This window comes from Panulirus ornatus, chromosome 14 (genome assembly GCF_036320965.1).
Source record: "Panulirus ornatus isolate Po-2019 chromosome 14, ASM3632096v1, whole genome shotgun sequence".
NCBI classification, from domain to species: Eukaryota; Metazoa; Arthropoda; class Malacostraca; order Decapoda; family Palinuridae; genus Panulirus; species Panulirus ornatus.
Window position 1 is genome coordinate 35,844,457 of NC_092237.1, and position 24,950 is coordinate 35,869,406.

The 24,950-nt window shown below is 41.2% G+C and overlaps 1 protein-coding gene and 1 pseudogene across 1 annotated transcript in view; both read left to right on the forward strand.

Moving 5' to 3' along the window:
• The window catches only part of LOC139753525 (uncharacterized), a 138,891-nt gene that overhangs the window by 21,768 nt on the left and 92,173 nt on the right, over window positions 1-24,950 (forward strand). The gene's annotated exons all lie outside the window — the stretch shown is intronic.
• LOC139753082 (2-hydroxyacyl-CoA lyase 1 pseudogene) lies at window positions 1,943-3,647 on the forward strand (annotated as a pseudogene).

Genomic DNA, 24,950 nt, shown 5'->3' on the forward strand with positions numbered 1-24,950 from the left:
GGGTATTGATTGAGAGGGTGAAGGCATGTACAGAGCATCAGATTGGGGAAGAGCAGTGTGGTTTCTGAAGTAGTAGAGGATTTGTGGATCAGGTGTTTGCTTTGAAGAATGTATGTGAGAAATACTTAGAAAAAAGCAAATGGATTTGTATGTAGCATTTATGGATCTGGAGAAGGCATATGATAGAGTTGATAGAGATGCTCTGTGGAAGGTATTAAGAATATATGGTGTGGGAGGCAAGTTGTTAGAAGCAGTGAAAAGTTTTTATCGAGGATGTAAGGCATGTGTACCTGTAGGAAGAGAGCAAAGTGATTGGTTCTCAGTGAATGTAGGTTTGCGGCAGGGGTGTGTGACGTCTCCATGGTTGTTTAATTTGTTTATGGATGGGGTTGTTAGAGAGGTGAATGCAAGAGTTTTGGAAAGAGGGGCAAGTATGAAGTCTGTTGGGGATGAGAGAGCTTGGGAAGTGAGTCAGTTGTTGTTCGCTGATGATACAGCGCTGGTGGCTGATTCATGTGAGAAACTACAGAAGCTGGTGACTGAGTTTGGTAAAGTGTGTGAAAGGAGAAAGTTAAGAGTAAATGTGAATAAGAGCAAGGTTATTAGGTACAGTAGGGTTGAGGGTCAAGTCAATTGGGAGGTAAGTTTGAATGGAGAAAAACTGGAGGAAGTAAAGTGTTTTAGATATCTGGGAGTGGATCTGGCAGCGGATGGAACCATGGAAGCGGAAGTGGATCATAGGGTGGGGGAGGGGGCGAAAATCCTGGGAGCCTTGAAGAATGTGTGGAAGTCGAGAACATTATCTCGGAAAGCAAAAATGGGTATGTTTGAAGGAATAGTTGTTCTAACAATGTTGTACGGTTGCGAGGCGTGGGCTATGGATAGAGTTGTGCGCAGGAGGGTGGATGTGCTGGAAATAAGATGTTTGAGGACAATGTTTGGTGTGAGGTGGTTTGATCGAGTAAGTAACGTAAGGGTAAGAGAGATGTGTGGAAATAAAAAGAGCATGGTTGAGAGAGCAGAAGAGGGTGTTTTGAAATGGTTTGGGCACATGGAGAGAATGAGTGAGGAAAGATTGACCAAGAGGATATATGTGTCGGAGGTGGAGGGAACGAGGAGAAGAGGGAGACCAAATTGGAGGTGGAAAGATGGAGTGAAAAAGATTTTGTGTGATCGGGGCCTGAACATGCAGGAGGGTGAAAGGAGGGCAAGGAATAGAGTGAATTGGATCGATGTGGTATACCGGGTTGACGTGGTGTCAGTGGATTGAATCAGGGCATGTGAAGCGTCTGGGGTAAACCATGGAAAGCTGTGTAGGTATGTATATTTGCGTGTGTGGACGTGTATAAACACATTCCTGGTAAATTATATGGGAGGGTATTGATTGAGAGGGTGAAGGCATGTACAGAGCATCAGATTGGGGAAGAGCAGTGTGGTTTCAGAAGTAGTAGAGGATTTGTGGATCAGGTGTTTGCTTTGAAGAATGTATGTGAGAAATACTTAGAAAAGCAAATGGATTTGTATGTAGCATTTATATGTATATACATGTGTATGGGGTGGGTTAGGCCATTTCTTTCGTCTGTTTCCTTGCGCTAGCTCGCAAACGCGGGAGACAGCGACAAAGCAATATATATATATATATATATATATATATATATATATATATATATATATATATATATATATATATATATATATATATATATATATATATATATATATATATATATATATATATATATATATATATATATATATATATATATATATATCAACACAAGCGCTCGGATTAGACGATTACTTAAAACAAAGGGTACCTCGTACAACTGTGTCTCCAGTATTTGGTCGTGGGGCCATTCATGATAAGGTGACATCCAAGGCAAGAGGAACTCTGACGACTCAGCTAGCAACCAATAGAAAAGAGTCAGAAGAAAAAAGTAGGATGTCTGGGGAAGAAACTGATGGTGCTCATTTTCTGGTGGATGCTCTTGTTCAGCAAGGTGTTAGATATGTCTTTGGAATAGTGGGAATTCCTGTTGTCGAAATAGCAGTGGCAGCTCAGCAAGCAGGTATTAAGTACATTGGGATGCGTAATGAACAAGCTGCATGCTATGCTGCCCAAGCTATAGTTACTTGACGGGAATGCCGGGGGTGTGTTTGGTTGTGTCAGGTCCAGGACTTCTCCACACAATTGGTGTTTTGGCAAATGCTCAGACAAACTGCTGGCCATTGTTGGTGGTTGGTGGCTCCAGTGACCAAGAGCAAGAAGGCCTAGGGGCCTTTCAGGAGTGTCCACAGGTTGAGTCATGTCGCATCTATTGCAAATACTCAACCCGACCTCTAAGAATTGATACTATACCATACCACTTGGCAAAAGCTATTAAGTGCACAATTTATGGACGACTCGGTGCTACATACCTAGATTTACCTGGAAATCTCATAGCTGAGAGAGTAGATGAGTCACTGATTTTTCAGCATCCCAAGTGTCCCCCACCTCCAATATCTGTAGCATCACCAGACTCTGTCTTGGAGGCAGTTGCACTGCTTTGTGGTGCTCAGCGTCCTCTGGTGGTGGTAGGGAAGGGTGCTGCCTATGCCCGTGCTGAAGAACAGATCCATTGTTTGTTAGAAAAGACTGCTATACCCTTCTTACCTACACCAATGGGCAAAGGAGTTGTACCCGATGACCACCCTTTGTGTGTGGCTCCTGCTCGCACCAAAGCATTGGTGGAGGCTGATGTGATTCTGCTTCTTGGAGCAAGATTGAATTGGACTCTTCATTTTGGTCGCCCTCCACGATATGCATCAGATGTAAAGTTTATACATGTGGATTTATGTTCTGAGGAGTTCTACAACAGTGTGAATGGAAGTGTTGTTTTGCTAGGTGACTTAAGGGCAGTTTGTGGCCAGCTCCAAGAATCAGTACCAGGAACTCTTGTTGCCTCACACTCACCTTGGTGGTCTCAACTTCAAGAGAAAGTGCAGGACAACAAAAGCATTAGTACTAAAATGGCTCAGGATATTTCAGAACCTCTGAACTACTACGCAGTACTTCATCACCTGTACCAGCTGTTACCACATGATTGTATTATTGTCAGTGAAGGAGCCAATACCATGGACATTGGACGGACTATTTTGCTCAACAAATTTCCACGCCACAGACTGGATGCAGGTACTTTTGGTACAATGGGTGTTGGTCTTTGTTATGCCATTGCAGCAGCCTTATGGGCACAAGACCATGCTCCAGGCAAGCGAATCATATGTGTTGAAGGAGATTCTGCTTTTGGTTTTAGTGGTATGGAAATGGAAACAATTTACCGCTACAAACTACCCATCATAGTCATCATTGTAAACAATAATGGCATCTACAGTGGTTTGGACAAGGAATTGTTCAATGAAAGAAGAGATGGAATGGATGCTGCTATTGCAACTCCACCAACATCACTTCTGCCAACTGTTCACTATGAATGCATGGCTTCAATGTTCATTGAAACTGGTTTCTTCTGTAAGTCTGTCCCTGAACTGCAAGAGGCATTAGTCAGGTTCTTGAAGAAGAAAACAAGCCTTCACTTATTAATGTGGTGATCAACCCAGGAGCTCAACGTAAAGTTCAAGACCTTGACTGGCTGACACGCTCCAAACTTTAAATCAGAAGAACATGATGCATTTGCATTTCAAAATATCAACAACATGTGAATGAATAATTGTTTTTGCATTTTTCCTTGTGTTCACAAACAAGGATTGACTGAATCCTTATTGGTTTTATACATAACTGTTTGGCTTTTGTGAAAGGCAGCAGATTTATTTTAACTAAATTTGATAATATTATATTGTAAAGTATTATTAGGGATTTATCCCTGGGGATAGGGGAGAAAGAATACTTCCCATGTATTCCTTGCATGTCGTAGAAGGCGACTAAAAGGGGAGAGAGCGGGTGGCTTGAAATCCTCCCCTCTCATTTTTTTTTAATTTACCAAAGGAAGGAACAGAGAAGGGGGCCAGGTGAGGATATTCCCTTAAAGGTCCAGTCCTCTGTTCTCAACGCTACCTCGCTAACGCGGGAAACGACGAATAGTTTGAAAGAAAGAATATATGTATATATATATATATATATATATATATATATATATATATATATATATATATATATATATATATATATATATATATTTTCTTTTTTTTGTTTCGATTTGCTTTGTCGGTGTCTCCCACATTAGCGAGGTAGTGCAAGGAAAGAGAGGAAAGAATGGCCCAACCCAAACACATACACATGTATATGCATACACGTCCACACACGCAGATATACATACCTATACATCTCAACGTATACATATATATACACAAACAGACATATACATATATACAGATGTACATAATTCATACTGTCTGCCTTTATTCATTCCCATCGCCACCTCGCTACACATGAAATAACAATCCTTTCCCACTTCATGTGTGCGAGGTAGCGCTAGGAAAAGATAAGAAAGGCCACTTTCGTTTACACTCAGTCTCTCTCTGTCATGTAATAATGCACCGAAACCATAGCTCCCTTTCCACATCCAGGCCCCAAAGAACTTTCCAGGGTTTACCCCAGGACGCTTCACATGCCCTGGTTCAATCCACTGACAGCACGTCGACCCCGGTATAACACATCGTTCTAATTCACTCTATTCTTTGCACGCCTTTCACCCTCCTGCATGTTCAGGCCCCGATCACTCAAAATCTCTTTCATTCTATCTAATTTGGTCTCCCACTTCTCCTCGTTCCCTCCACCTCTGACACATATATCCTCTTTGTCAATCTTTCCTCACTCATTCTCACCATATGACCAAACCATTTCAAAACACACTCATCTGCTCTCTCAGCCACACACTTTTTACTACCATACGTCTCTCTTACCCTATTATTACTTACTCGTCAAACCACCTCACACCATATATTGTCCTCAAGCATCTCACTTCCAGCACATCCATCCTCCTCCGCACAACTCTATTCATACCCACGCCTCTCCAACCATACAACATTGTTGGAACCACTATTCTTTCAAAGACACCCATTTCTGCTTTCCGATATAATGTTCTCGACTTCCACACATTCTTTAAGGCTCACAGGATTTTCGCCCCCTCCCCCACCCTATGATTCACTTCCGCTTCCATGGTTCCATTCGCTGCCAGATCTACTCCCAGATATCTAAAACACTTCACTTCCTCTAGTTTTTCTCCATTCAAACATACCTCCCAATTGACTTGACCCTCAACCCTACTGTACCGAATAACCTTGCTCTTATTCACATATACTCTATACTTTCTTCTTTCACATACTTTACCAAACTCAGTCACCAGCTTCTGCAGTTTCTCACAGGAATCAACCGCCAGCGCTATATCATCAGCGAACCCCCAACTAACTCATTTCCCAAGCTCTCTCGTCCACAACAGACTGCATACTTGCCCCTCTTTCCAAAATTCTTGCATTCATCTCCCAAACAACACCATCCATAAACAAATTAAACAACCATAGAGACATCACACAAACCTGCCGCAAACCTACATTCACTGAGAACCAATAACTTTCTTCTATTCCTACACGTACACATGCCTTACATCCTCGATAATAACTTTTCACTGCTTCTAACAATTTGCCTTCCACACCATATATTCTTAATACCTTCCACAGTACATCTCTATCAACTCTATCATATGCCTTTTCCAGATCCATAAATGCTACATTCAAATCCATTTCTAAGTATTTCTCATATACATTCGTCAAAGCAAACACCTGATCTACAGATCCTCTACCACTTCTGAAACCACACTGCTCGTCCCCAATCTGATGCTCTGTACATGCCTTCACCCTCTCAATCAATACCCGGGTTCCCATATAATTTACCAGGAATACTCAACAAACTTATACTTCTGTGATTTAAGGACTCACCTTTGTCCCCTTTGCCTTTGCACAATGGCACTACGGAAGCATTCCGCCAATCCTCAGGCACCTCACCATGAATCATGCATACATTAAATAACCTTACCAACCACTCAACAGTACAGTCACCCCCTTTTTTAATAAATCCACTGCAATACCATCCAAACCCGCTGCCTTGCCGGCTTTTATCTTCCTCAAAGCTTTACTACCTCTTGTCTGTTTACAAATTCATTTTCCCCAACCGTCTCACTTTGCACACCACCTCGACCAAAACACCCTATATCTGCCACTCCAATATCATACACATTCAAAAAGCCTTCAAAATACTCACTTCATCTCCTTTTCACATCACCACTACTTGTTATCACCTCCCCATTAGCCCCCTTCACTGAAGTTCACATTTGTTCCCTTGTCTTACGCACTTTATTTACATCCTTTCAAACCATCTTTTTCGTCTACCTATAATTTAATCATGCTCTTTCACCTCAACTCTCATTTGCAATCTTTTTCACCTCTTACACTTTTCTCTTGAACTCCTGCCCCTTTTTTGTATACATCTCCCACTCATTAGCATTATGTCCCTGCAAAAATCGTCCAAATACCTCTCTCTTCTCTTTCACTAATAATCTTACTGCTTCAGCCCACCACTCACTACACATTCTAATCTGCCCACCTCCCACGCTTCGCATGACACAAGCATCTTTTGCGCAATCCATCACTGATTCCCTAAATACATCCCATTCCTCCCCCACTCCCCTTACTTCCATTGTTCTCACCTTTTTCCATTCTGTACTCAGTCTCTCCTGGTACTTCCTCACACAAGTCTCCTTCCTAAGCTCAATTACTCTTACCACCATCTTCACCCCAAAATTCACTCTTCTTTTCTGAAAACCCATAAAAATGTTCACCTTAGCCTCAGCACATTAACATCCAAAGGTCTCTCTTTCGCGCGCCTGTCAATTAACACGTAATCCAATAACGCTCTCTGGCCATCTCTCCTACTTACATACGTATACTTATGTATATCTCGCTTTTTAAACCAAGTATTCCCAATAACCAGTCCTTTTTCATCACATAAATCTACAAGCTCTTCACCATTTCCATTTACAACAATGAACACCCCATGTATACCAATTATTCCCTCAACTGCCACATTACTCATCTTTGCATTCAAATCACCCATCACTATAACCCGGTCTCGTACATCAAAACCACTAACACACTCATTTAGCTCCTCCCAAAACACTTGCCTCTCATGATCTTTCTTCTCATGCCCAAGTGCATATGCACCAATAATCACCCATCTCTCTCCATCAACTCTCAGTTTTACCCATATTAATCGAGAATATTCTTTCTTACATTCTATCACATACTCCCACAACTCCTGATTCAGGAGTACTGCTATTCCTTCCCTTGCTCTTGTCCTCTCACTAACCCCTGACTTTACTCCCAAGACATTCCCAAACCACTCTTCCCGTTTACCCTTGAGCTTCGTTTCACTCAGTGCCAAAACATCCAGGTTCCTTTCCACAAACAAACTACCTATCTCTCCTTTTTTCATATCTTCGTTACATCCACTTACATTTAGACACCCCAGTCTGAGCCTTCGAGGAGGATGAGCACTACCCGCGTGACTCCTTCTTCTGTTTCCCATTTTAGAAAGTTAAATATATATATATATATATATATATATATATATATATATATATATATATATATATATATATATATATATATATATATATATATATATATATATATATATATATATATATATATATATATATATTTTTATTTTTTTTTTTTTTTATATTTTATCTTTTTCGCTATCCCCCGCGTTTCCGAGGTAGTGCAAGGAAACAGACGAAAGAAATGGCCCAACCCACCCCCATACATGATGTATAAACATACGTCCACACACGCAAATATACATACCTACACAGCTTTCCATGGTTTACCCCAGACGCTTCACATGCCCTGATTCAATCCACTGACAGCACGTCAACCCCGGTATACCACATCGATCCAATTCAATCTATTCCTTGCCCTCCTTTCAACCTCCTTCGTGTTCAGGCCCCAATCACACAAAATCTTTTTCACTCCATCTTTCCACCTCCAATTTGGTCTCCCTCTTCTCCTCGTTCCCTCCACCTCCGACACATATCTCCTCTTGGTCAACCTTTCACTCATTCTCTCCATGTGCCCAAACCATTTCAAAACACCCTCTTCTGCTCTCTCAACCACGCTCTTTTAATTTCCACACATCTCTCTTACCCTTACGTGACTTACTCGATATAACCACCTCACACCACACATTGTCCTCAAACATCTCATTTCCAGCACATCCATCTTCCTGCGCATAACTCTATCCATAGCCCACGCCTCGAAACCATACAACATTGTTGGAACCACTATTCCTTCAAACATACCCATTTTTGCTTTCCGAGATAATGTTCTCGACTTCCACACATTCTTCAAGGCTCCCAGGATTTTCGCCCCCTCCCCCACCCTATGATCCACTTTCGCTTCCATTATTCAGTCCGCTCCCAGATCCACTCCAAGATATCTAAAACACTTTAATTCCTCCAGTTTTTCTCCATTCAAACTTACCTCCTAATTGACTTGACCCTCAACACTACTGTACCTAATTACCTTGCTCTTATTCACATTTACTCTTAACTTTCTTCTTTCACACACTTTACCAAACTCAGTCACCAGCTTCTGCAGTTTGTCACATGAATCAGCCACCAGCGCTGTATCATCAGCGAACAACAACTGACTCACTTCCCAAGCTCTCTCATCACCAACAGACTTCATACTTGCCCCTCTTTCCAAAACTCTTGCATTCACCTCCCTAACAACCCCATCCATAAACAAATCAAACAACCATGGAGACATCACACACCCCTGCCGCAAACCTACATTCACTGAAAACCAATCACTTTCCTCTCTTCCTACACGTACACATGCCTTACATCCTCGATAAAAGCTTTTCACTGCTTCTAACAACTTGCCTCCCACACCATATATTCTTATTACCTTCCACAGAGCATCTCTATCAACTCTATCATATGCTTTCTCCAGATCCATAAATGCTACATACAAATCCATTTTATTTTCTAAGTATTTCTCACATACATTCTTCAAAGCAAACACCTGATCCACACATCCTCTACCACTTCTGATACCACACTGCTCTTCCTCAATCTGATGTTCTGTACATGCCTTCAACCTCTCAATCAATACCCTCCCATATAATTTACCAGGAATACTCAACAAACTTATACCTCTGTAATTTGAGCACTCACTCTTATCCCCTTTGCCTTTGTACAATGGCACTATGCACGCATTCCGCCAATCCTCAGGCACCTCACCATGAGTCATACATACATTAAATAACCTTACCAACCAGACAATAATACAGTCACCCCATTTTTTAATAAATTCCACTGTAATACCATCCAAACCTGCTGCCTTGCCGGCTTTCATCTTCCGTAAAGCTTTTACTACCTCTTCTCTGTTTACCAAATCATTTTCCCTAAAACTCTCACTTTGCACACCACCTCGACCAAAACACCCTATATCTGCCACTCTATCATCAAACACATTCAACAAACCTTCAAAATACTCACTCCATCTCCTTCTCACATCAACACTACTTGTTATCACCTCCCCATTAGCGCCCTTCACTGAAGTTCCCATTTGCTCCCTTGTCTTACGCACTTTATTAACTCCTTCCAGGACATCTTTTTATTCTCCCTAAAATTTAATGATACTCTCTTGCCCCAACTCTTATTTACCCTCTTTTTCACCTCTTGCACCTTTCTCTTGACCTCCTGTCTCTTTCTTTTATACCTCTCCCACTCATTTGCATTTTATCCATGCAAAAATCGTCCAAATGCCTCTCTCTTCTCTTTCACTAATAATCTTACTTCTTCATCCCACAACGCACTACCCTTTCTACTCAACCCACCTCCCACGCTTCTCATGCCACAAGCATCTTTTGAGCACTCAAACAATGATTCCATAAATACATCCCATTCCTCCCCCAGTCCCCTTACTTCCATTGTTCTCACTTTTTTCCATTCTGTACTCAGTCTCTCCTGGTACTTCCTCACACAAGTCTCCTTCCCAAGCTCACTTACTCTCACCACCCTCTTCACCCCAACATTCACTCCTCTTTTCTGAAAACGCATACAAATCTTCACCTTAGCCTCCACAAGATAATGATCAGACATCCCTCCAGTTGCACCTCTCAGCACATAAACATCTAAAAGTCTCTCTTTCGCGCGCCTGTCAATTAATAAGTAATCCAATAACGCTCTCTGGCCATCTCTCCTGCGTACATACGTATACTTGTGTATATCTCGCTTTTTAAACCAGGTATTCCCAATCACCAGTCCTTTTTCATCACATAAATCTACAAGCTCTTCACCATTTCCATTTACAACACTGAACACCCCATGTATACCAATTATTCCCTCAACTGCCACATTACTCACCTTTGCATTCAAATACTTCATCACTATAACCCGGTCTTGTGCATCAAAACCACTAACACACTCATTCAACAGCTCCCAAAACACTTGCCTCTCATGATCTTTCTTCTCATGCCCATGTGCATATGCACCAATAATCACCTATCTTTCTCCATCACCTTTCAGTTTTACCCATATTAATCGAGAATTTACTTTCTTACATTCTATCACATACTCCCACAACTCCTGTTTCAGGAGTACTGCTACTCCTTCCATTGCTCTTGTACTCTCACTAACCCATGACTTTACTCCCAAGACATTCCCAAACCACTCTTCCCCTTTACCCTTTAGCTTCGTTTCACTCAGAGCCAAAACATCCAGGTTCCTTTCCTCAAACATACTACCTATTTCTCCTTTTTTTCATATCTTGGTTACATCCACACACATTTAGACACCCCAAACCCGAGTCTTGGAGGAGGATGACCACTCCCCGCGTGTCTCCTTCTGTTTCACATTTTTAGAAAGTTAAAATACAAGGAGGGGAGGATTTCTGGCCCCCGCTACCGTCCCATCTATATATATATATATATATATATATATATATATATATATATAGGGAGAATAAAAAGATGTTCTGGAAGGAGGTAAATAAAGTGCGTAAGACAAGGGAGCAAATGGGAACTTCAGTGAAGGGCGCAAATGGGGAGGTAATAACAAGTAGTGGTGATGTGAGAAGGAGATGGAGTGAGTATTTTAAAGGTTTGTTGAATGTGTTTGATGATAGAGTGGCAGATATAGTGTGTTTTGGTCGAGGTGATATGCAAAGTGAGAGGGTTAGGGTAAATGATTTGGTAAACAGAGAAGAGGTAGTAAAAGCTTTGCGGAATATGAAAGCCGGCAAGGCAACAGGTTTCGATGGTATTGCATTGGAATTTATTAAAAAAGGGGGTGATTGTATTATTGACTGCTTGGTAAGGTTATTTAATGTATGTATGACTCATGGTGAGGTGCCTGAGGATTGGCGGAATACGTGCATAGTGCCATTGTACAAAGGCAAAGGGGATATGAGTGGGTGCTCAAATTACAGAGGTATAATTTTGTTGAGTATTCCTGGTAAATTATATGGGAGGGTATTGACTGAGAGGGTGAAGCCATGTACAGAGCATCAGATTGGGGAAGAGCAGTGTGGTTTCAGAAGTGGTAGAGGATGTGTGGATCAGGTGTTTACTTTGAAGAATGTATGTGAGAAATACTTAGAAAAGCAAATGGATTTGTATGTAGCATTTATGGATCTGGAGAAGGCATATGATAGAGTTGATAGAGATGCTCTGTGGAAGGTATTAAGAATATATGGTGTGGGATGCAAGTTGTTAGAAGAAGTGAAAAGTTTTTATCGAGGATTTAAGGCATGTGTACGTGTAGGGAGAGAGGAAAGTGATTGGTTCTCAATGAATGTAGGTTTGCGGTAGGTGTGTGTGATGTCACCATGGTTGTTTAATTTGTTTATGGATGGGGTTGATAGGCAGGTGAATGCAAGAGTTTTGGAAAGAGTGGCAAGTATGAAGTCTGTTGGGGATGAGAGAGCTTGGGAAGTGAGTCAGTTGTTGTTTGCTGATGATAATGCGCTGGTTGCTGATTCATGTGAGAAACTGCAGAAGCTAGTGACTGAGTTTGGTAAAGTGTGTGAAAGAAGAAAGTTAAGAGTAAATGTGAATAAGAGCAAGGTTATTAGGTACAGTAGAGTTGAGGGTCATTTCAATTGGGAGGTAAGTTTGAATGGAGAAAAACTGAAGGAAGTAAAGTGTTTTAGATATCTGGGAGTGGATCTGGCAGCCGATGGAACCATGGAAGCGGAAGTGGATCATAGGGTGGGAGAGGGGGCGAAAATCCTGGGAGCCTTGAAGAATGTGTGGAAGTCGAGAACATTATCTCGGAAAGCAAAAATGGGTATGTTTGAAGGAATAGTGGTTCGAACAACATTGTATGGTTGCGAGGCGTGGGCCATGGATAGAGTTGTGCGCAGGAGGATGGATGTGCTGGAAATGAGATGTTTGAAGACAATATGTGGTGTTAGGTGGTTTGATCGAGTAAATAATGTAAGGGTAAGAGAGATGTGTGGAAATAAAAAGAGCGTGGTTGAGAGAGCAGAAGAGGGTGTTTTGAAATGGTTTGGGCACTTGGAGGGAATGAGTGAGGAAAGATTGACCAAGAGGATATATGTGTCGGAGGTGGAGGGAACGAGGAGAAGTGGGAGACCAAATTGGAGGTGGAAAGATGGAATGAAAAAGATTTTGTGTGATCGGGGCCTGAACATGCAGGAGGGTGAAAGGAGGGCAAGGAATAGACTGAATTGGATCGATGTGGTATACCGGGGTTGACGTGCTGTCAGTGGATTGAATCAGGGCATGTGAAGCGTCTGGGGTAAATCATGGAAAGCTGTGTAGGTATGTATATTTGTGTGTGTGGACGTATGTATATACATGTGTATGGTGGTGGGTTGGGCCATTTCTTTCTTCTGTTTCCTTGCGCTACCTCGCAAACGCGGGAGACAGCGGCAAAAAAAAGAGAAATATATATATATATATATATATATATATATATATATATATATATATATATATATATATATATATATATATATCCCATCCCTGGGGATAGGGGAGAAAGAATACTTCCCCCCATTCCTCACGTGTCGTAGAAGGCGACTAAAGGGGACGGGAGCGGGGGTCCAAAAATCTTCCCCTCTTTGTATTTTAACTTTCTAAAAGAGGAAACAGAATAAGAAGTCACGCGGGGAGTGTTCATCCTCCTCGAGGCTCAGACTGGGGTGCCTAAATGTGTGTGGATGTAACCAAGATGTGAAAGAAGGAGAGATAGGTAGTATGTTTGAGGAATGGAACCTGGATGTTTTGGCTCTGAGTGAAACGAAGCTCAAGGGGAAAGGGGAAGAGTGGTTTGGGAATGTCTTGGGAGTAAAGTCATGGGTTAGTGATAAGACAAGAGCAACGGAAGGAGTAGCACTATTCCTGGAACATGAGTTGTGGGAGTATGTGATACAGTGTAATCAAGTGAATATAGATTGATATGGGTAAAGATGAATGTTGATGGGGAGGGATGGGTGATTATTGTTGCATATACACCTGGGCACGAGAAGAATGATCTTGAGACGCAAGTTTTTTGGGAGCAGGTACATGAGTGTGTTAATGGTTTTGATGAACAATACCGGGTTATAGTGATGGGTGATTTGAATGTAAAGGTGAGTAAGTGGCAGTTGAGGGAATAATTGGTATCCATGGGGTGTTCAGTGTTGTAAATGGAAATGGTGAAGAGCCTGTAAACTTATGTGCTGAAAAAGGACTGGTGATTGGGAATACCTAGTTTAATAAGCGAGATATACGTAAGCATACGCGCGTAAGTAGGAGAGATTGCCAGCGAGCATTATTGGATTACGTGTTGATTGATATGCGCCCGAAGGAGAGACTTTTGAATGTTAATGTGCTGAGAGGTGCAACTGGAGGGATGTCTGATCATTATCTTGTGGAGGCGAAGGTGAAGATTTGTAGGGGTTTTCAGAAAAGAAGAGAGAATGTTGGGGTGAAGAGAGTGGTGAGAGTAAGTGAGTTTGGGAAGGAGACTTGTGTGAGGAAGTACCAGAAGAGACTGAGTACAGAATGGAAAAAGGTGAGAACAAACGAGGTAAGGAATGGGATGTATTTAGGGAAGCAGTGATGGCTTGCGCAAAAGATGCTTGTGGCATGAGAAGCGTGGGAGGTGGGTTAATTAGAGAGGGTAGTGAGTGGTGGGATGAAGAAATAAGATTATTAGTGAAAGAGAAGAGAGAGGCATTTGGACGATTTTTGCAGGGAAAAAATGAAAATGAGTGGGAGATGTATAAAAGAAAAAGATTGGACATCAAGAGTAAGGTACAAGAGGTGAAAAAGAGGGCAAATGAGAGTTGGGGTGAGAGAGTATCATTAAATTTTAGGGAGAATAAAAAGATTTTTTGGAAGGAGGTAAATAAATTGCGTAAGACAAGGGAGCAAATGGGAACTTCAGTGAAGGGGGCTGATGGGGAGGTGATAACATGTAGTGGTGCTGTGAAAAGGAGATGGAGTTAGTATTTTGAAGGTTTTTGAATGTTTTTGATGATAGAGTGGCAGATATAGGGTGTTTTGGTCGAGGTGGTGTGCAAAGTGAGAAGGTTAGGGAAAATTATTTGTTAAACAGAGAAGAGGTAGTAAAAGCTTTGCGGAAGATGAAAGCCGGCAAGGCAACAGGTTTGGATGGTATTGCATTGGAATTTATTAAAAAAGGTGGTGACTGTATTATTTACTGGTTGGTGAGGTTATCTAATGTATGTATGACTCATGGTGAGGTGCATGAGGATTGGCGGAATGCTTGCATAGTGCCATTGTACAAAGGTCGGGGGATAAGAGTGAGTGCTCAAATTACAGAGGTATAACTTTGTAGATTATTCCTGGGAAACTGTATAAGAGGGTATTGATTGAGAGGATGAAGGCATGTACAGAGCATCAGATTGGGGAAGAGCAGTTTGGTTTCAGAAGTGGTAGAGGATGTGTGGATCAGGTGTTTGTTTTGAAGAATGTATTTGAGAAATACTCAGAAAAGCAAATGGATTTGTATGTACCATTTATGGATCTGGAGAAAGCATATGATAGAGTTGATAAAGATGCTCTATGGAAGGCATTAAGAATATATGATGTCGGAGGCAAGTTGTTAGAAGCAGTGAAAGGTTTTTATCGAGGAATTAAGGCATGTGTACGTGTGGCAAGAGAGGAAAGTGATTGGTTCTCAGTGAATGTAGGTTTGCGGCAGGGGTGTGTGATGTCTCCATGGTTGTTTAATTAATTTTATGGATGGGGTTGTTAGGGTGGTGAATGCAAGAGTCTTGGAAAGAGGGGCAAGGATGCAGTCTGTTTTGGATATATATATATATATATATATATATATATATATATATATATATATATATATATATGTATATATATATAAAATATATATATATATTTTATATATATATATATATATATGTATATATATATATATATATATATATATATATATATATATATATATATATATATATATATATATATATTCTTTTTTTTTTCTTTCAAACTATTCGCCATTTCCCGCATTAGCGAGGTAGCGTTAAGAACAGAGGAGACTGGGCCTTTGAGGGAATACCCTCACCTGGCCCAATTCTCTGTTCCTTCTTTTGGAAAATTAAAAAAAAAAAAAAAACGAGAGTGGAGGATTTCCAGCACCCCGCTCCCATATATATATATATATATATATATATATATATATATATATATATATATATATATATATATATATATATATATATATATATATATATATATATATATATATATATATATATATATATATACATATATATATATATATATATATATATATATATATATATATATATATATATATATATATGTATATATATATATATATATATATATATATATATATATATATATATATATATATATATATATATATATATATATATATATATATATATATACATATATATACATATATATATATATATATATATATATATATATATATATATATATATATATATATATATATATATATATATATATATATATATATATATATTTTAATATATATATATTTTTTTTTTTTTTTTTTTTTTTTTTTTGTCGCTGTCTCCCGCGTTTGCGAGGTAGCGCAAGGAAACAGACGAAAGAAATGGCCCAACCCCCCCCCCCCATACACATGTACATACACACGTCCACACACGCAAATATACATACCTACACAGCTTTCCATGGTTTACCCCAGACGCTTCACATGGCTTGATTCACTCCACTGACAGCACGTCAACCCCTGTATACCACATCGCTCCAATTCACTCTATTCCTTGCCCTCCTTTCACCCTCCTGCATGTTCAGGCCCCGATCACACAAAATCTTTTTCACTCCATCTTTCCACCTCCAATTTGGTCTCCCTCTTCTCCTCGTTCCCTCCACCTCCGACACATATATCCTCTTGGTCAATCTTTCCTCACTCATTCTCTCCATGTGCCCAAACCATTTCAAAACACCCTCTTCTGCTCTCTCAACCACGCTCTTTTTATTTCCACACATCTCTCTTACCCTTACGTTACTTACTCGATCAAACCACCTCACACCACACATTGTCCTCAAACATCTCATTTCCAGCACATCCATCCTCCTGCGCACAACTCTATCCATAGCCCACGCCTCGCAACCATACAACATTGTTGGAACCACTATTCCTTCAAACATCCCCATTTTTGCTTTCCGAGATAATGTTCTCGACTTCCACACATTTTTCAAGGCTCCCAAAATTTTCGCCCCCTCCCCCACCCTATGATCCACATCCGCTTCCATGGTTCCATCCGCTGACAGATCCACTCCCAGATATCTAAAACACTTCACTTCCTCCAGTTTTTCTCCATTCAAACTCACCTCCCAATTGACTTGACCCTCAACCCTACTGTACCTAATAACCTTGCTCTTATTCACATTTACTCTTAACTTTCTTCTTCCACACACTTTACCAAACTCAGTCACCAGCTTCTGCAGTTTCTCACATGAATCAGCCACCAGCGATGTATCATCAGCGAACAACAACTGACTCACTTCCCAAGCTCTCTCATCCCCAACAGACTTCATACTTGCCCCTCTTTCCAGGACTCTTGCATTTACCTCCCTAACAACCCCATCCATAAAGAAATTAAACATCCATGGAGACATCACACACCCCTGCCGCAAACCTACATTCACTGAGAACCAATCACTTTCCTCTCTTCCTACACGTACACATGCCTTACATACTCGATAAAAACTTTTCACTGCTTCCAACAACTCGCCTCCCACACCATATATTCTTAATACCTTCCACAAAGCATCTCTATCAACTCTATCATATGCCTTCTCCAGATCCATAAATGCTACATACAAATCCATTTGCTTTTCTAAGTATTTCTCACATACATTCTTCAAAGCAAACACTTGATCCACACATCCTCTACCACTTCTAAAACCACACTGCTCTTCCCCAATCTGATGCTCTGTACATGCCTTCACCCTCTCAATCAATACCCTCCCATATAATTTACCAGGAATACTCAACAAACTTATACCTCTGTAATTTGAGCACTCACTCTTATCCCCTTTGCCTTTGTACAATGGCACTATGCACGCATATATATATACAGAGGTATGAGTTTGTTGAGTATTCCTGGTAAATTATATGGGAGGATATTGATTGAGAGGGTGAAGGCATGTACAGAGCATCAGATTGGGGAAGAGCAGTGTGGTTTCAGAAGTGGTAGAGGATGTGTTGATCAGGTGTTTGCTTTGAAGAATGTATGTGATAAATACTTAGAAAAGCAAATGGATTTGTATGTAGCATTTATGGATCTGGAGAAAGCATATGATAGAGTTGATAGAGATGCTCTGTGGAAGGTATTAAGAATATATGGTGTGGGAGGCAAGTTGTTAGAAGCAGTGAAAAGTTTTTATCGAGGATGTAAGGCATGTGTACGTGTAGGAAGAGAGGAAAGTGATTGGTTCTCAGTGAATGTAGGTTTGCTGCAGGGGTGTGTGATGTCCCCATGGTTGTTTAATTTGTTTATGGATGGGGTTGTTTGGGAGGTGAATGCAAGAGTTTTGGAAAGAGGGGCAAGTATGAAGTCTGTTGGGGATGAGAGAGCTTGGGAAGTGAGTCAGTTGTTGTTCGCTGATGATACAGTGCTGGTGGCTGATTCATGTGAGAAACTGCAGAAGTTGGTAACTGAGTTTGGTAAAGTGTGTGAAAGAAGAAAGTTAAGAGTAAATGTGAATAAGAGCAAGGTTATTAGGTACAGTAGGGTTGAGGGTCAAGTCAATTGGGAGGTGAGTTTGAATGGAGAAAAACTGAAGGAAGTGAAGTGTTTTAGATATCTGGGAGTGGATTTGGCAGCGGATGGAACCATGGAAGCGGAAGTGGATCATAGGGTGGGGGAGGGGGCGAAAATTCTGGGACCCTTGAAGAATGCGTGGAAGTCGAGAACATTATCTCGGAAGCAAAAATGGGTATGTTTGAAGGAATAGTGGTTCCAACAATGATGTATGGTTGCGAGACGTGGGTTATGGATAGAGTTGTGCGCAGGAGGATGGATGTGCTGGAAATGAGATGTTTGAGAACAATATGTGGTGTGAGGTGGTTTGATCGAGTAAGTAACGTAAGGGTAAGAGAGATGTGTGGAAATAAGAAAAGCGTGGTTGAGAGAGCAGAGGAGGGTGTTTTGAAATGGTTCGGGCACATGGAGAGAATGAGTGAGGAAAGATTGACCAAGAGAATATATCTGTCGGAGGTGGAGGGAACGAGGAGAAGAGGGAGACCAAATTGGAGGTGGAAAGATGGAGTGAAAAAGATTTTGTGTGATCGGGGCCTGAACATAAAGGAGGGTGAAAGGCGTGTAAGGAATAGAGTAAATTGGAGCGATGTGGTATACCGGGGTTGACGTGCTGTCAGTGGATTGAATCAAGGCATGTGAAGCGTCTGGGGTAAACCATGGAAAGCTGTGTAGGTATGTATATTTGCGTGTGTGGACGTATGTATATACATGTGTATGGGGGTGAGTTGGGCCATTTCTTTCGTCTGTTTCCTTGCGCTACCTCGGAAACGCGGGAGACTGCGGCAAAGAAAAAAAAAAAAAAATATATATATATATATATATATATATATATATATATATATATATATATATATATATATATATATATATATATATATATATATATATAGATATAGATATATATGGTTGTTTAATTTGTTTATGGATGGGGTTGTTAGGGAGGTGAATGCAAGAGTTTTGGAAAGAGGGGCAAGTATGAAGTCTGTTGGGGATGAGAGAGCTTGTGAAGTGAGTCAGTTGTTGTTCGCTGATGATACAGAGCTGGTGGCTGATTCATGTGAGAAACTGCAGAAGCTGATGACTGAGTTTGGTAAAGTGTGTGAAAGAAGAAAGTTAAGAGTAAATGTGAATAAGAGCAAGGTTATTAGGTACAGTAGGGTTGAGGGTCAAGTCAATTGGGAGGTAAGTTTGAATGAAGCAAAACTGGAGGAAGTAAAGTGTTTTAGATATCTGGGTGTGGATCTGGCAGCGGATGGAACCATGGAAGCGGAAGTGGATCATAGGGTGGGGGAGGGGGCGAAAATCCTGGGAGCCTTGAAGAATGTGTGGAAGTCGAGAACATTATCTCGGAAAGCAAAAATGGGTATGTTTGAAGGAATAGTGGTTCCAACAATGTTGAATGGTTGAGAGGCGTTGGCTATGGATAGAGTTGTGCACAGGTGGATGGATGTGCTGGAAATGAGATGTTTGAGGACAATGTGTGGTGTGAGGTGGTTTGATCGAGTAAGTAATGTAAGGGTAAGAGAGATGTGTGGAAATAAAAAGAGCGTAGTTGAGAGAGCAGAAGAGGGTGTTTTGAAATGGTTTGGGCACATGGAGAGAATGAGTGAGGAAAGATTGACCAAGAGGATATATGTGTCGGAGGTGGAGGGAACGAGGAGAAGTGGGAGACCAAATTGGAGGTAGAAAGATGGAGTGAAAAAGATTTTGTGTGATCGGGGCCTAAATATGCAGGAGGGTGAAAGGAGGGTAAGTAATAGAGTGAATTGGATCGATGTGGTATACCGGGGTTGACGTGCTGTCAGTGGATTGAATCAGGGTATGTGAAGCGTCTGGGGTAAACCATGGAAAGCTGTGTAGGTATGTATATTTGCGTGTGTGGACGTATGTATATACATGTGTATGGTGGTGGATTGGGCCATTTCTTTCGTCTGTTTCCTTGCGCTACCTCGCAAACGCGGGAGACATCGACAAAGCAAAAAAAAGAAAAAATATATATATTTATATTTATTTGCTTTGTCGCTGTCTCCCGCGTTAGCGAGATAGCGCAAGGAAACAGACGAAAGAATTGCCCAACCTGCCCACATACACATGTATATACATACACGTCCACACACGCAAATGTACATACCTATACATCTCAATGTACACACATATATATATATATATATATATATATATATATATATATATATATATATATATATATATCCACATTGACATATACATATATACACATGTACACAATTCATACTGTCTGCCTTTACCTGTTCCCATCGCCACCTCGCCACACATGGAATAACAACCCTCTCCCCCATCTTGTGTGCGAGGTAGCGCTAGGAAAAGACACCAAAGGCCCTATTCGTTCACACTCAGTCTCTAGCTGTCATGTAATAATGCACCGAAACCACAGCTCCCTTTCCACATCCAGGCCCCACACAACTTTCCATGGTTCACCCCAGACGCTTCACATGCCCTGGTTCAATCCACTGACAGCACGTCGACCTCGTTATACCACATCGTTCCAATTCACTCTATTCCTTGCACGCCTTTCACCCTCCTGCATGTTCAGGACCCGATCACTCAAAATCTTTTTCACTACATCTTTCCACCTCCAATTTGGTCTCCCTCTTCTCCTCGTTCCCTCCACCTCCGACACATATATCCTCTTGGTCAATCTTTCCTCACTCATTCTCTCCATGTGCCCAAACCATTTCAAAACACCCTCTTCTGCTCTCTCAACCACGCTCTTTTTATTTCCACACATCTCTCTTACCCTTACGTTACTTACTCGATCAAACCACCTCACACCACACATTGTCCTCAAACATCTCATTTCCAGCACATCCACTCTCCTGCGCACAACTCTATCCATAGCCCACGCCTCGCAACCATACAACATTGTTGGAACCACTATTCCTTCAAACATACCCATTTTTGCTTTCCGAGATAATGTTCTCGACTTCCAAACAGTCTTCAAAGCTCCCAGAATTTTCCCCCCTCCCCCACCCTATGATTCACTTCCACTTCCATAGTTCCATCCGCTGCCAGATCCACTCCCAGATATCTAAAACACTTTACTTCCTCCAGTTTTTCTCCATTCAAACTTACCTCCCAATTGACTTGACCCTCAACCCTACTGTACCTCATAACCCTGCTCTTATTCACATTTACTCTTAGCTTTCTTTTTTCACACACTTTACCAAACTCAGTCACAAGCTTCTGCAGTTTCTTATATGAATCAGCCACCAGCGCTGTATCATCAGCGAACAACAGCTGACTCACTTCCCAAGCTCTCTTATCCACAACAGACTGCATACTTGCCCCTCTTTCCGAAACTCTTGCATTCACCTCCCTAACAAACTCATCCATAAACAAATTAAACAACCATGGAGACATCACACACCCCTGCTGCAAACCTACATTCACTGGGAACCAATTACTTTCCTCTCTTCTTACACGTACACATGCCTTACATCCTCGATAAAAACTTTTCACTGCTTATAACAACTTGCCTCCTACACCATATATTCTTAAAATCTTCCACAGAGCATCACAATCAACTCTATCATATGCCTTCTCCAGATCCATAAATGCTACATACAAATCCATTTGTTTTTCTAAGTCTTTCTCACATACATTCTTTAAAGTAAACACCTGATCCACACATCCTCTACCACTTCTGAAACCACACTGCTCTTCCCCAATCTGATGCTCTGTACATTCCTTCACCCTCTCAATCATTACCCCCCAATATAATTTTCCAGGAATACTCAACAAACTTATACCTTTGAAATTTGAGCACTCACTCTTATCCCCTTTGCCTTTGTACAATGGCGCTATGCAAGCATTCCGCTAATCCTGAGGCACCTCACCATGAATCATACAAACATTAAGTAACCTTACCAACCAGTAACAATACAGTCACCCCTTTTTTAATAAATTCCACTGCAATACCATCCAAACCTGCAGCCTTGCCGGCTTTCATCTTCCGTAAAGCTTTTACTACCCCTTCTCTATTTCCAGATCATTTTCCCTAACCCTCTCACTTTGCCCACCACCTCGACCAAAACACCCTATATCTGCCACTCTATCATCAAACACATTCAACAAACCTTCAAAATACTCACTCCATCTCCTTCTCACATCACCACTACTTGTTATCACCTCCCAAATAGCCCCCTTCATTGAAGTTCCAATTTGCTTCCTTGTCTTACGCACTTTATTTACCTCCTTCCAAAACATCTTATTATTCTCTCTGAAATTTAATGATACTCTCTCACCCCAACTCTCATTTGCCCTCTTTTCACCTCTTGCACCTTTCTCTTGACCTCCTGCCTCTTTCTTTTATACCTCTCCCACTCATTTGCATTTTTTCCCTGCAAAAATCGTCCAAATGCCTCTCTCTTCTCTTTCACTAATAATCTTACTTCTTCATCCCACCACTCACTACCTTTTCTAATCAACCCACCTCCCACGCTTCTCTTGCCACAAGCATCTTTTGTGCAAGCCATCACTGCTTCCCTAAATACATCCCACTCCTCCCCCACTCCCCTTATCTCCTTTGTTCTCACCATTTTCCATTCTGTACTCAGTCTCTCTTGTACTTCCTCACACAAGTCTCCTTCCCAAGCTCACTTACTCTCACCACCCTCTTCACCCCAACATTCTCTCTTCTTTCTGAAAACCCCCACAAATCTTCACCTTCGCCTCCACAAGATAATGGTCAGACATCCCTCCAGTTGCACCTCTCAGCACATTAACATCCAAAACTCTCTCTTTCGTGCGTCTATCATTTAACACGTAATACAATAACGCTCTCTGGCCATCTCTCCTAGTTTCATACGTATACTTATGTATATCTCGCTTTTTAAACCAGATATTCCCAGTCACCAGTCCTTTTTCAGCACATAAATCTAGAAGCTCTCCACCATTTCCATTTACAACACTGAACACTCCATGTATACCAATTATTCCCTCAACTGCCACATTACTCACCTTTGCATTCAAATCACCCATCACTATAACCCGGTCTTGTGCATCGAAACCACTAACACACTCATTCAGTTGCTCCCAAAACACTTGCCTCTCATGATCTTTCTTCTCATGCCCAGGTGCATATGCAACAAATAATCACCCATCTCTCTCCATCAACTTTCAGTTTTACCCATATCAATCTAGAACTTACTTTCTCACACTCTATCACATACTCCCACAACTCCTGATTCAGGAGTAGTGCTACTCCTTCCCTTGCTCTTGTCCTCTCACAAACCCCTGACTTTACTCCCAAGACATTCCCAAACCACTCTTGCCCTTTACCCTTGAGCTTCGTTTTACTCAGAGCCAAAACATCCAGGTTCCTTTCCTCAAACATTCTACCTATCTCTCCTTTTTTCGCATCTTGGTTACATCCACAACCAGTTAGACACCCCAATCTGAGCCTTCGAGGAGGATGAGCACTCCTCGCGTGAATCCTTCTTCTGTTTCCCCTTTTAGAAAGTTAAAATACAAGGGGGGAGGGTTTCTGGCCCCCGCTCCCGTCCTCTTTAGTCGCCTTCTACGACACGTGAAGAATGCGTGGGAAGTATTCTTTCTCCCCTATCCCCAGGGATATATATATATATATATATATATATATATATATATATATATATATATATATATATATATATATATATATATATATATATATATATAACATACAAAGCTCCAACAGCCAGGATCGAACCTGGGACCCCTGGGCAAGAGGCAGGCATGCTAATAGCTAGGCTATGGGACTGTACAATAGGAAACAACTATTCGAAATACTAAGTACTCGAATACCCTTCGTCTCATAGTGGTGAGCAACCGGGTCTATACCGGTTATTTCCGAACAGACGCACATAGCCAGCTGATAGCGTTTTACCGAACCTAACTGTACAACGCGGAGGTATATGAATACGAATAAAGTGCATATGAACGCGCACCTTCATAGAACATACAAACCTCCAACAGCCATGATCGAACCCGGGACCCCTGTGCAAGAGGGAGGCATGCTAATAGCTAGGCTATGGGACTGTATAATAGGAAACAACTATTCGAAATACTAAGTACTCGAATACCCTTCGTCTCACAATGGTAAGCACCGGGGTCTATACCGGTTATTTCCGAACAGACGCACATAGCCAGCTGATAGCGTTTTACCGAACCTAACTGTACAACGCGGAGGTATATGAATACGTATAAAGTGTATATGAACGCGCACCTTCATAGTACATAAAAACCTCCAACAGCCAGGATCGAACCCGGGACCCCTGTGCAAGAGGCAGGCATGTAACCGCTAGGCTATGGGCCTCGACCAAAACACCCTATAGCTGCCACTCTATCATCTGGCATATTCAAAAAAACCTCAAAATACTCACTCCATCTTATTTTCACATCACCAATACTTGTTACTACTTCCTAATTAGCCCCCTTCACCGATACTCCCATTTGTTCTCTTGTCTTACTCAATCTATTTACCTTCTTCCAAAACATCTTTTTATTCTCCCTAAAATTTAATGATACTCTCTCACCCCAACTCTCATTTGCCCTCTTTTTCACCTCTCGCACCTTTCTCTTGACCTCTTGCCTTT